General features: G+C 42.6%; 1 protein-coding gene across 1 annotated transcript in view; it reads right to left on the minus strand.

The window, feature by feature from the left end:
* The window catches only part of SMAD1 (SMAD family member 1), a 78493-nt gene extending 78176 nt beyond the window's left edge, over positions 1–317 (minus strand). Inside the window, exon 1 of the mRNA XM_045466511.1 lies at positions 302–317. The gene's annotated coding sequence lies outside the window, so the exon portion shown is untranslated. The remainder of the gene's footprint in view (positions 1–301) is intronic.
* Positions 318–13368: the final 13051 nt, after the last annotated feature.

A 13368-nucleotide genomic window follows, 5' to 3' on the forward strand; every position in this document is an offset into this window, starting at 1 on the left:
CGTCTTACTGGCTATCTTGCACAGTCTATTTAAAAGTCGTACGCACCTCAAAATAAACAAAAGCCGCAGCTACTGGAGTTGTAAGATCCGGCAGGCATTTGTTCCTCCTCCCTTCCTAAAGTACATCAAGGAAACGTTCTCTCTTTAAGCCTACATGTATATTAAGCAACTAGAAAAACAAGCCCACGTCTGTCTCTCTCACACCCACTACCCCCCCCACCTTACTACAGCAGCAACCCCGAGAAACACTAACAAAGACAGAGAGCGGAGTAAATGAACAGTTGTTCAACAGCGAACTCACAAATACACATGCAGTGAGGCAATCGAATCCGGTAAAGGGAAAGGAATGAGACGACACTTGGGAGACGCACGGGGTGTAGGCGGAAGAGGGGAAAAAAAAAAATTACGCGCCGCCGCCAAGCCTTTGAATAAATTAGAGGGAATTTCGGTGCGAACTTTCCTTGACCTCGACCCCCAAGAGGCTCGTCGGGGCAGAGAAAGGAGCCCGTCCGGGATGCGGAGGGGAGCAGGGCACCGGGAGTCCTCCTCGCGCCAGACCCGCTCCGCGAGGCGCCGACCGCGTAGAGGGCAGCGCCTGCGGCTGCCCAACTCCCGCAAGGGTCGCTCGGGCCGGCGCGGGACACAATGGGCCCGCGGGCCGCGCGGACGGGCCTCGGCCCGGCTGCGGAAAGGGAAAGAGAAACGGGGAGCGGGCGGAGGGAGAGGGTGGAATGGGAGGTCCCGCCGCGGCCGGGGCCGGGGGCGAGGCTCGGGGCCGAGGAGCGCGGCTTCCCCACCGCAGACCCAACAAAGACGCGAGGAGAACCCCGGCCGAGCCCTGCCTGCCTGGCCGCCTGGGCGCCAGGACAGGAGGAGGTGGCAGGTTCGCTCCTCGGAACGGCCGGGAGGCGCCATCATGGGGGGGGGGGGGTCCCCGGTCCGCCCCACGCGGGGAAGAGCCCCCTCCCCGCCGCGGCCCGCGTCACCGGCCCCGCACGACCGCGGCAGCCCGGCGGGCCCGCGCCTGCCCCACAAGAGGCGGCGGCGGCGCTGGAAAGCCCAGGGAGCCGAAGGAGGGCGGGGACGCGGCAAAGGAGAAAGTTGGGCTCAGGTCTGTTTCGTTTTACCGGGTTGGCGGCGCGCCCGTCCGCGCGGGCGCACGAGTGGCCGGGCGAGCGGGGTCCCGCGGCCCCGGTCCGGCCGGCGGGGCGCTGCCCTCGCAGGGTCCCTCCCCGCGCCTCGGCCCGGGCTGAGCCGCTCGGCCTCTCCTTCCTCCTCCCGCCCGCCCGCTCGCTCCCGGAGCCTGGATTGATCTGGTCGCGCTGGCGTCAGGGAGTCGGAGCCGCCCAGCCTCCACTCCTCGGCTGCCAATACCCGGCGCACTCGCCCGCCCGCCCGCACGCTCGCTCGCTCGCCTGCTCACACGCGCACCCGCGCGCCGCCGCCGCCGCCGCCGCCGCCGCCGCGCGACCAGGGATCCTCTCCAAATTCCCCGCCGGTTAGCGCGAGCGCCGGGCCAGCCACCTCCCCCCGCCTCCGGCCCCACGCCCCATTTATTCCGAGGAGAAAAAACAACTTTCCTCCTCCTGCTTCCTTTAGTCCGGGTGGAGCGGACTTGGTGCATTATCCTCAAATGAAGTTTGGTGTTCAGCATTTATTTCCTGAAATGTTCATCACCCGTCCACCGCGCCCTCCGAACGGTACCGTAAACGTGGAGTGCATTTTTGACAATTATCTTTCAAGGCTGTCCTTTTCCTGTCTAGTTTCCATTGCCCTTCACTAACTTTCCTGTTTTGCAAGCCCCAGAAGTTGCTTGTACCCAGAATTGGATAGCCTAGTTCTGTTGCGTGTGCTTACACCAAACCCGGAATCGGTAGTGTTTTGTGCCAGTTCGGGATCTAATGATTCCAGTAGCTAACCTAATTGTTTGACAGCTGCCACAATGGAACTCAACTTTTGATCCAATTTCTACAATCTTTTAGATGACTCCAACCCCCTAAAATAAAAACAAACTGGCTCTCATCTACCTGATCTGCAAAGACGTTGAACATATCTTTTTGTAACGATTAATTTTTCCCTTGGCTAGCTCTCTGGAAGCTGGCATGAAATCTTGGATAATCACCATAATGTTGAGTTATGTTTAGAGAGGAGTAATTACTCTGAGGAATAAACTGCACATGAACCAAAAGAATCGCTACCACCAATATAAGGAAAATATCGGAGACCGAAATAATGGTACTCTCCAATTGCTCATGTGCGATTACATGTCCACATTTTATTTAAAATTCTTACTTTTTTATTTGTTTCTGCATCCCATGTGTAATTATTCAAAGGATATGCAATAAATCCCATGAAACACATAAAATACCGTTTATAAATTATAGATCACAATGTTCCAGCTAATTTCTTTGTTAAACTATTTGAGCACTTTCTGGTCAGTTCTTGGGCCTCATCTCATTTTCCCTAAAAGCAGCATTTGACACAGTTCATCATTCTCCACTCCTTGGAACAACAGCTGGAATGAGCCTTGTCAAATGCCACTCAGATCAGGTCACTCCTCTGCTCAAAACCCTTCCTTGATAAATAGGATGTGCTATACATACAATGGAACATTATTCAGTCATTAAAAAGAATGAAACACTGACACATTCTACATGGATGAAACTTGAAAATACTCTATGTGAAAGAAATCAGACACAAAAGAGCATACATTGTAAGCTTCCATTTATATGAAATATCCAGAATAGGAATATCTATAGAGACAGAAAGTAGAATGGTAGTTGCCTGTGTTTGGGGAAATAGGTTGTGGAGGAGTGATAGCTAAAAGTTCTGGAGTTTCTTTTGGGAGCATGCGTGTGTGAAAAATGCTCTAAAATTAGTTTGTAATGATAATTATACAACTCTGTGGATATACTAAAAGTTATTGAATTGTACACTTTAAGTAGGTAAATTATGGGAATTTTATTCAATAAAGCTATTTAAAAAGCCATGACAACTAAGGGCAGTGTATGCTCCTTGACTGGATCCAGGATTAGGGAAGAAGCTACAAAATGACATGATAAAACTTAGTTTTTATATTATAAAAATTATAGAATTATTAAATTTTAAGCTATAGATGACCTTTCCTCCTGCAGTCCTACCTGGTAGCTGAAAATCATAATTATTAATTCTATACATGCCACGCAATTTGATTTTGCCCTTTATGCAAGTTCTTTCTTTAAATGGTAATAAAAAATTAGATACTTTTTTTTTAAAGGACATTATTGGGACAATTGTCAAAGCTTGAATATGGCTTGTGTATTAATATCATTGTATCAAAAAAAAAAAACCTTCCCGTGGCTCCCCATTTCACTCAAAATAAGGGTTCTCACAATGTGCACAAACCCCTACCTAATCTGCCCTCTTGGCTCCCCTTTACCGCTCCCTCTGGTCTCCTCTCAGTTGCTTACTTCCTCAAGTCAACTTAACCTCCTCACACGTCCTGGAACAACAACCCGGGTGCAATCCACCCCAGGGCCTCTGCACTAGCTGTTTCCTCCTTGGAAAGCCCTTTCCACCATGGGCTGCTCCCTCACCCCACTCAGGTCTTCACCCAAGTGTTTCCCTCTCAATGAGACCCACCCTGGTCACTCTAAAATTTTGCCCACCTCTCCCAAACACACACATCCTATAATGCTCTTTCCCTGCTTGGCCGTGGATGTTTCATTTATCACTACCTAACTACTTGCTTAGCCAAAAAAAACAGGATTTTTTTTCCTGTTCTGTTCATTGCTATTGTCTCAGAGCCTAGAGCAGTACCTGTGCCCTAATAGAAGCTTATTAAACACCTGTTGAATGAATGAATGAACAAATGAGTGGAGCACTGTTCTAATTACAGGGCATATAATGGCAAACTATGCAGATTAAAATCCGTGCTCTCATCAAAGAAGACAAATAATGAATAAACACACAAATACGCTAGCGGGGTTGGGGGTGGAGGGTGGAGGATGGTACACGGGATGGAAGAAACAGGGTAGGAAGGGATTAGGAATGGGGAAGGTTGCTATTTCTAGGGCTAGGGCAAACTCCCTAACAAGAGGTCTTGTAGGAAAAGACAGGGCATGCCACTGAGCTAGGAGGAGGGTCTCCAGACTCCCAAGCAGAGTGAAGAGCAAGTGAAGGGCACCTGAACCTGAGTCTACTTCACCCATTCACAGAAGAGCCAGGAGGCCAGTGTGCTGACCAAAGGAGAAGCTAGACATAGGAGGAAAGACAGTGTGTGTGCCCAGATGTACCTGGGCTGGTGGCTGTGGAGGTGGGAACATAGGGAAGTTCTCTTCTACTGCTTCTCTTATCCTAGTGAAATAGCCACAGACCCTACTTCCTGACAATGGAGAGGGCGGGAGAGACTATGGAGTTTGGACAGAGCAGCAGATATGAGTTATCTTCTGGGAGAGTTTGAGAGCAAATGAACTACGGAAATGTGGTAGGATTGCCAGGCAGTGCTATTAAGTGCCCATTTGAGGTTAGTGGTCATGAATTTAAAGCAGGACCAGTCAGCGTGGCTGTGGATTTTTTCCCAGCCTTGTCAGCCTAAGGGGCAAAGCTAGGATTTTGCAGGTGGGTGTGATGGAGGGAAAAAGGGTTAGAGAGAAGAGGGTGTGGGAAGGAAGGAGGTGAGGACATACAGGAGTAAAGGACAATGGAAAAGTAACAGGATCAATGGATTGGAGGTCCCAGTGGAATCTTAAGAATTCCTGAAGTTGGGAACCACTCCCAAATGCTGGAGAACAGTCTGAGAATGGGATGCTTGAAATGATGGAGCTGGAGCAGTTTGGGTAATGCCGAGGTCTAGCAGTGTGACCAGAGACAGTGGGTGGCTGAGGAGGATAAGCTCCTCAGAGAAAAGGAGGTATCGAGGAACTGAAGGCAAATTAATTATGCTATTGAACTAGCTTGTTTAAAATAAAAAACAACTACTAATTTACAATAAGGGAGAGCCCTGAAAATTGGCTGCAAATACTAAATATACAAAATATGAACCCCAAAATTTATTTTAAAAGATATGACTCTACTCAATATAAAAAATGTAATGTGGGTTTTGTGTCACAGACCTTAAGTGAATTTGAATGAATCAATTTCCCTGGAATGAGCCCGCCAAAGATCCCTGGTGTGGTATATTACACATTAAAAAGGAAAGTTCCAGTGATAGGTATAGTTGGGGGGAAAAGTGAAAATTATGAATTAAAAAAAATTTTTTTTTAACGTTTATTGATTTTTGAAAGAGAGAGAGAGAGAGAGCACAAAGCAGTGGAGAGGCAGGGAAAGAAAGAGACACAGAATCCGAAGCAGGCTCCAGGCTCTGAGCTGTCAGCACAGAGCCCGATGCAGGGCTCGAAGCCACGAACTGTGAGATCGTGACCTCAACAGAAGTCAGATGCTTAACTGACTGAGCCACCCAGATGCCCGCAAATTATGAATTTTTGATGTTGAAATCCCTCTATTCTCTCATCGCACCTTTTCCTCCAGAGAGTTTTTGGCTGCTTATAATTAGGAATGTGTTAAGGCATGCTGTTGAATATCCGTGGGAAGACCCTACTTGCCTTTCTAAGTACTATGAGGGTGAGAACTATGTCTAGTTGTTTCCCCACTGCATGCCCAAAGTTTGCACAGACCTATCACAGTAGACACTCAAATATTTGCTGAAGGAATAAATATCTAATTGAACTGCTGTGAAAATTCCAATTGGTGTTTTTCTTAAAGGACAGCATATTTTTGCAGTAATGGTTCTTTCTCATGATTGCCTTCACTCTCAAGTCTGAATTTCTAATTTATTTATTTAAATAAATATTTATTTTACTTATTTAAATTTCTAATTTCTAATTATAAATTCCAGGAATTTGCAAAACGCTGTTAGCCCCTTTCTAAGAGTTTCATAACAGTCTATACACTATGAGTTCTATGTCAACATTTTATAATAATTATTATCGTGACAGTAGAATTTTATATGAATTCCCACAGTTTCTGAAGTTTGTGGGATGTTCTGTAAGCTTTGCTTAGCAGAATTGTTCTCTGGGGCCCCATTTCCAGGCAGGGTAGTGCAGTATTTATAGCATCTAGACACAAGCCTTGAAACGCTATTTCTTCCTCCATTTGCCTGCCACAAAGAACTTCAATGTTGTTATTCCCCCAAACCTCACAGTGAGTATCAGTGCTACTGAATTCCTAAAATGTAATATATCTACAGCATTTTCTGCTTATCTGACGTCTATTAACTCAACCATTATTAACCAAGACTGATCCTAATGTTATGAGTTTACGACCTATTGTTCAAGCTATTGTTTCTAAATTCACCTAACAAATGTTCAGCCCCAAGCTTGTGCCTCGCGCTAAACTGCTGAATTGTCACATCTACTCCTTGCCAGTTAAATCATACGGGGAGAAGTTTCCATGGGTTCATTCCTTTCCTAAGATGTTCACATGTTTCTTCAAACTCGCTCACATCCTTCCTTTTCCATGCCCCCAGGTACTTGGATCTCATGCCTAGACCTCTGTGGTGGTCTCCAACTCTCCTCCATGCATTGAGTGAAACTCATATCATTCTAATTGGTGAATAATCTCCCAAAAGGAGTTGTTTGTCCATGTCATTCCCCCCAACCAAAAAGTTCAATGGGTCAGCAGTGCCTCCCAATAGACTTCTAACTCTGAGGCCTGGTACCCAAGGTTCCTTGAAGTATGACCCTGACCCATGTTTCCTGCCTGGTCTTCTTCATTCTCCCACACGAGATGCCTGAGAGGCATCATTTTCCAGCTTGAGAACCTCCCCATGAGATAGATACCATTCTTCTCATCTGCTGGTAATATCGGTGCCTACTGAATAGGGTTAGTTGGGGGATAAGAATAAGAATAAAGGTGATAGCTAATACTTATTTAGTGTTTACAATTTTCCAGGCATTGTTTTCATCACCTTACATATATGTTTTTAACTCCTTTATCCTTCAAAAATTCCAGCGATATAGCTATTATATTATCTCCATTTTATAGATGAAGAAAATGAAGTGCAAGATGTTAAGTGACTTGCCTAAGGTCACACAGCAAGTATGCTGATGCCTTGAATGTGCTTAACTTGGTATCTGGTATATTGTCTATGTTCAGTAAAAGTAGCAATTTTCTTTTCACGGTGTTCACAGTGCCTGGTGTGTGTTGGGCACAACTTCTGGCTCCAAAGTCAAGTGTTTTAGGTAGACTCATACCAACAAAATATTTAGTGGACTGGTCAGCTTTTAAGTTATAACGACTATCTGATTTCCAAAAAGAAAAAAATTCTTTTTTTTTTTCATGTTTATTTATTTTTGAGAGAGAGAACAGGGAAGGAGCAGAGAGAGAGAGAGAGAGAGAGAGAGAGACAGAAGGACAGAGCATCCGAAGAAGGCTCCGCACTGACAGCAGAGAGTCCAACGTGGGGCTTGAACCCATGAACTGTGAGGTCATGACCTGAGCTGAAGTCAGATGCTTAACCAACTGAGCCACCCTAGCACCCCCAAAAGAAAAAAACTCTTAAATAGTTTTTCTTCTGTTGGCAATTTCTCTTCACTAAGCCGGCATCCATTGACAAATTTAATTGAAAGACTAAAATGGTTGCCTTTAACACAAAAGCTAAATGACAGTGGCTTAAGCAATAAAGGAGCTTACTTTATCTCTTGTTAAGAGAAGATCAAAAATAGGAATTCCAGGGGTGGTGAGGCAAGTCAAAGATGTCAGAGCCAAGATCTCTGTGATTTCCTTGTCCTCTCCCTCATTGGTGATTATAAAATGACTGTTGGAGCTCTAGTCATGATGTTTGCATTCCAGGCTGGAAAAAGAGAAGGACAAGGACAAAAGGGGTAAACTGAGTCTGAAGTCCTTTAAGGAACACACACTACCACCACCATCTGTGATAGGCCATTACTACTACCATGATATGTGTCTACTTCTCCTTAGTAAATATTGTCATCTGGCCTCCTCTCTTTGCAAAGATGGCTGGCAAGTGTCAATTCTTTTGTTCTTAATCCTAGAAAATTGCCACAACAGATGGTATTTCTGCTGGTGATGGAGAAGGAGAGGGTGAATGCAGTGATGTGCTCCGAATGGCTCTGCCTGGCTTGTGAGAGCCGATAGGTAAATTTTCAAGATTTTTACAAGCTGGTTGTTAAACACCTTGGTAGCCTGAAATTGGTCACAGTGGGAGTCTTTACACCACAAAAATTGGCAAACACCACAAATTAAGGCCCTTTAAAAAAAAAAAAAGCCAGTTGTCAAACATTGACCAGCATACCACTGAATATTGGATAGGTGACTAGGAGTTCCAGGAAGTTTTTTATTTTGCCTTATTATATTTGTCACTTATTTCCAACTAGAACAGTTGAGACCCATGAACCCTTAGGCAGGCAATCTTTTGAAGATCTTGGTATATTAATACTCCCCTTCTCTTTATTCCATAAAAATGTTAGGCATATGCATTTATATTGTGTTTTGATATTTCCTCAGAGAATGTACAAGTTGTTCTTTGGTAGTAAGTGAGGCATGTCATGAAAATCTTATAAATGTCTATTCAGGAACTTAATAAGCTTTGTGTAAAAAATCATCTGTTCTAGTAAGAAGTGTAGAAATACGTGTAGAAACAGCCTCTGTGTTTGTAGTTGAGGCAATTGTTAAATCAGGTCATGCCTAAGACAGAGCAGCTTTTCCAAACTAAGGTATATGACCTTACTGAGGCACAAATAATCCTTTAAAATAATTTCTTCTTCCAAACTTTCTTCCTGGGAAAAGAGTAAAGTGGGAACATTTTCTCCGGATGGTTATGAGAAAGAATCCATAGTTTTTCACTCTTAAGGAGTCAACTCCCTAGGTAGGTCTTTTTTGCTTTTTAATTTTTTTTATTTTTTTTTAACATTTATTTATTATTGAGAGACAGAGAGACACAGAGCATGAGCAGGGGAGGGGCCGAGAGATGGAGAGACACAGAATCCGAAGCAGACTCCAGGCTCTGAGCTGTCAGCACAGGGCCTGATACGGGGCTCGAACTCACAAACTGAGATCGTGACCTGAGCCTAAGTTGGACGCTTAACCAGCTGAGCCACCCAGGCGCCCCATTTTTTTTTTTTAAACACAAACAGGCACTTAAAAACATAGCACTGATAGGGACAAAGAATGCATTCCCTTTGGCTTGGAGGGAGGCAATAAGAAACATGATTTCAGGAGCTGAGCCAAAAAATGAGAAGAAAACCTCAGGGGCTTGTGAACATGACCCCACCCAAGGGCTGTTACCTGCAAAATAGAATTTAGGTTATCTAAAGATGAATACCAGAAACAAAGTCACATATGATTTGGAGTTGCAAAATATATCTTAGCTTTTTCTTTTTCTCTTATTATGATAAATGGACAAGAAAAAGCCTTTGAAATTTTGCATTAAACTTTAAGTTTTTATCTCTTTGGATACTTCCTTCTAGGACAGGAATTTTTAGTGTTGTTTTGTTACCTCTAAAGTCCATTACATAACTGAAGATAGTAAATTTTTTTTTGTTGTTTAAAATATTTCCTCTTGGGGCACCCGGGTGGCTCAGTTGGTTGAGCGTCCCACTTCCGCTCAGGTCATGATCTCACGGTTTGTGAGTTCGAGCCCCACATCGGGCTCTGTGCTGCCGGCTCGGAGCCTGGAGCCTGCTTTGGATTCTGTGTCTCCCTCTCTCTCTGCCCCTTTCCTGCTCATGCTCTGTCTCTCTCTGTGTCTCAAAAATGAATAAACGTTAAAAAAATAATAATAATAATAAAATAAAACATTTTCTCTTTTAAAAAACTTGCTGTGTAGGATTTACCTTAGTGAATGTTATCCAACCGTAGCGGTTGTGATGAGGAATCTAATTTGAAAATAAAAACAATGATCAGTAGTGATTAATCTAGAAGGCTAGGGTATCCAACTGAGCCAACCACATTTGAGCTCTGTCTGTTCAGGAATTTTTGGAAGATAGTCAGTAAATAACGCCTGCTTCCTGTCCTGAGTATGGAGGCAAACCAGAACGAAATCCAGAAGTCAGACAGATGGAACTCAAAATATGATCTTTGCTAATTAGAAAGTATATGGTAACATGTAGCCATAGAGCTGTGGCCAAACTGACTTGCTAATATTTTACCTCCAAATTAGAAAGTCTCATGCATTAGCATAGTAGAACAGCCACAGACTGCAATTTATTTGTACAACTGTGGATCAAAAGGGTCATTCCCTCACAGAGAATCCTCTTCTGGTTTCCTAGAGGATTCTTCCACTCTGCATATGCCCAGTTAGCTCGTTTTTCAAAAGAAAGCATAACGTTGCCCTTTTCCACCTGAGACCAGGTGATCAGGGTTTTTTTGTTGTTGTTGCTTATTGTTTTCTTTTGTTTTCCTGATTAACCCAAGAATACTCCACTTTGCCTAAATAAAGTTGCCTGAAGTTTGCAGTTTGTTTTTATGGAGTCCAAACCCAAATGTTATCCATTTCAAAGTTTCTGGAGTTGTATTGGCCCCCAAAACTGTAACTGCTAACCTGAAATGCCTTGTGTAAAACCAAAGGCAAGAAAATAATAGGTAAAAGATGGGAAGATTACAAAGAACAATATTAGTTCAGTCATGAAATGTTTATTGAGTGCCTACTATGCGCCAGGTATAGTTTTAGGCACAAGGTCATAATAGTGAACAAGTAGCTTTTACTTTTGGTTGGCACATATTTTAATTGGAGAGACAGACAATGAACAAGGGAAGACTAGGTAAGTTATGATATGATCATTTAAGCTGTGAGGACATGAAACAAGGTAATGTGATAGTGACCTTCAGGGAGTGGGCAGGGTTCTATTTTAGATAGGGTGGACAGAGAAGGCCTACCTGAGAGGAAAATTTTAAGCTGAGATGTGGACAATGCGAAGGAAGCTGGGAAGAAGTTACAGAGCCTTTGTAGCCCCTCATAAGGATTTAGGATTTTATCCAAAGTGCAACAGGAAGTCATTGAATAGTTTCAAGCGGGGAAGAGACAGGATTTGGCTTACATTTTCCTGGCTTCTCTATAGAAAAGTAGGAACAACAGAAGAATCAAAAGGGAAATCAGGTAGGCCATGTAGGATGCTGCGACAGTGGTCATAAGAGAAAACAAACAGTAGTTTGGACTAGGAGTTAGTGACAGTGATGGACCAGAAGAGAGAACACTGTGAAAAGGATAAACACTTCTTGTACTATGAGCTTCAAGAGGACAAGGATTGGGCCAGGGAGATATATATATATAATGCTGGTCACACATTTATATTTTCCAACCACACTCTCAACAACCTCAAGAGTCTTCTCTTCACAGATAAAGAATTCTAGAATTTCTCCACCAGCAATATCTTTTTTCCCTCTTGTTTTAACTTTTCTTCTTCATGGCCCCTTCCCCCAAGTAATAAACATGCTCTAATACCTGCTGTCCTAAAAATACAACTACACAAACATTCATAAACATACAAAAGAGAGCCACTAAAATAAAACCAATCCTGTTCCCAAATATTTCTCTAGTTATATCTATTCTATGTCCCTTCTCATTCAAACTTCCTGAGAAAGCAGTTTATATTTCCTGCTGTCTCTTATTTCTTATATCACATTCACTCTGTGACCCGCTAAGATCCGATTTCAGTTTGCACCATGGCATTGAAACTATTCTTGCTCAGCTAGGGCCACTGCACATTGCTGGGTTAGTTGTTCATATATTACACAGTCCTCATTAAGATTTCATTGACCTTCATATTGCCAAATCCATTGAATGCTTGTCTGTCTTCTGTTGGATGGTTCAGATTCGTTGGACACTACTTATCATCTGTTCATTCTCAAAAACTTCGGCTTTGTGAAAGCCTGGAAATGATGCTAACATCCATTCCTGGAGAACTAGTTGAATTAATATGACGGAGTACTTTGGAACAGTAATAAGGAGTTAGGATTGTTTTCTATATTCTATATGAATGTATCACCAAGATATATTGTTAAGTGAAAAAAAGTAAGGTGGAGAAAAGTGTGTATAGTTTTCATCTATGTAGGTATGTTATCATTTATTTTAAGAAAACAGAGGGATAGGGGCACCTGGGTGGCTAGTCTGTTGTCTAGTAGTCTAGTAGTAGTGCCCTACTCTAGATTTTGGCTCAGGTCATGATCTCATGGTTCATGAGATTGAGCCCCGTGTTGGGCTCTGCACTAACAGCACAGAGCCTGCTTGGGATACTCTCTCCTCTCTCTACCCCTTCCCTGCTTGCTCTCTCTCTCTCTCTCTCTCACACACACACAATAAATAAACTTAAAAAAAAAAAAAGAAAATGGAGGGATATGAATATATCTCTCTATATATTTGCTCATATCAAACAAAAATGGAAGGATAAACCAAACCTTTTTTTAACAAGTTATATACAGGGGAGAAAGAGAATAAAGTAAACAGAGATGGAAACTAGATTTCTCTGAATATATCATGTTTGTGGATTTGACTTTAGAACCCTTAAAATGTTTTACCTAATTATAAAGCAAAGGTAATTTTTAAAAAGAAACAAAAAACAAAAATCAAAATGAACAAATGAACTGAACTGGAAATCAAGCCTGTAATATAAAAAAGGGAAATATTTCAAATGACAAAAAATACAGCAATCTGACTGTAAATACCTAGTGGGATATAATCTAAGGACAAAAAGAAATTTAAAAAAATCAAACTGTTTTCACAAGTCACATTGTTAGTAATAACATTTGGCATTTTTTTTCTGAAGTTGTAATAAAAATATATAATAAAAATAATTATTTAAACATTGTTGCAAACCAAGACTTTCAGCACAGGAGAAAAAGCAATACAAATATAGGTAAAAATGCTTTAATCTTATTTTTGAATTGGAAATATCAGTATGAACTCATGATGTATTTTGTCTAAAAAAGGCTCTTTGGAGGAAAAAGTTCTACAAATAATTACCAATGTAATAGCAATGAGCACCTTCAGCTCCCAAACTGTGGTCTCTGAATACCATGCCCCATTAAGGAAACCAGAACTTTTTTGAGAAATAACTGATTGTGGATCTGGACTAAGAAAAACATAAGATGACTATGAATCATCCTATCATACTAGAAAGCAAAGGAAGCTAGCAATGGTTACTGGAGTTATTTCAGAAAACTCAGAAATGGACTCAAAGAAGCCGCTGTAGGGGCGCCTAGATGGCTCAAGAGTTAAGCATTTGACTTCATTCAGCTCAGGTCATGATCTCATGGCTCCTGAGTTCGAGCCTCACAATTGACTCTGTACTGACAGTGTGGAGCCTGCTTGGGATCCTCTCTCCCTCTATCTCTGCTCCTCCCCCATTCACTCTCTTAAAATAAATAAATAAA

The sequence above is a fragment of the Leopardus geoffroyi genome, chromosome B1 (assembly GCF_018350155.1).
Source record: "Leopardus geoffroyi isolate Oge1 chromosome B1, O.geoffroyi_Oge1_pat1.0, whole genome shotgun sequence".
NCBI lineage: Eukaryota > Metazoa > Chordata > Mammalia > Carnivora > Felidae > Leopardus > Leopardus geoffroyi.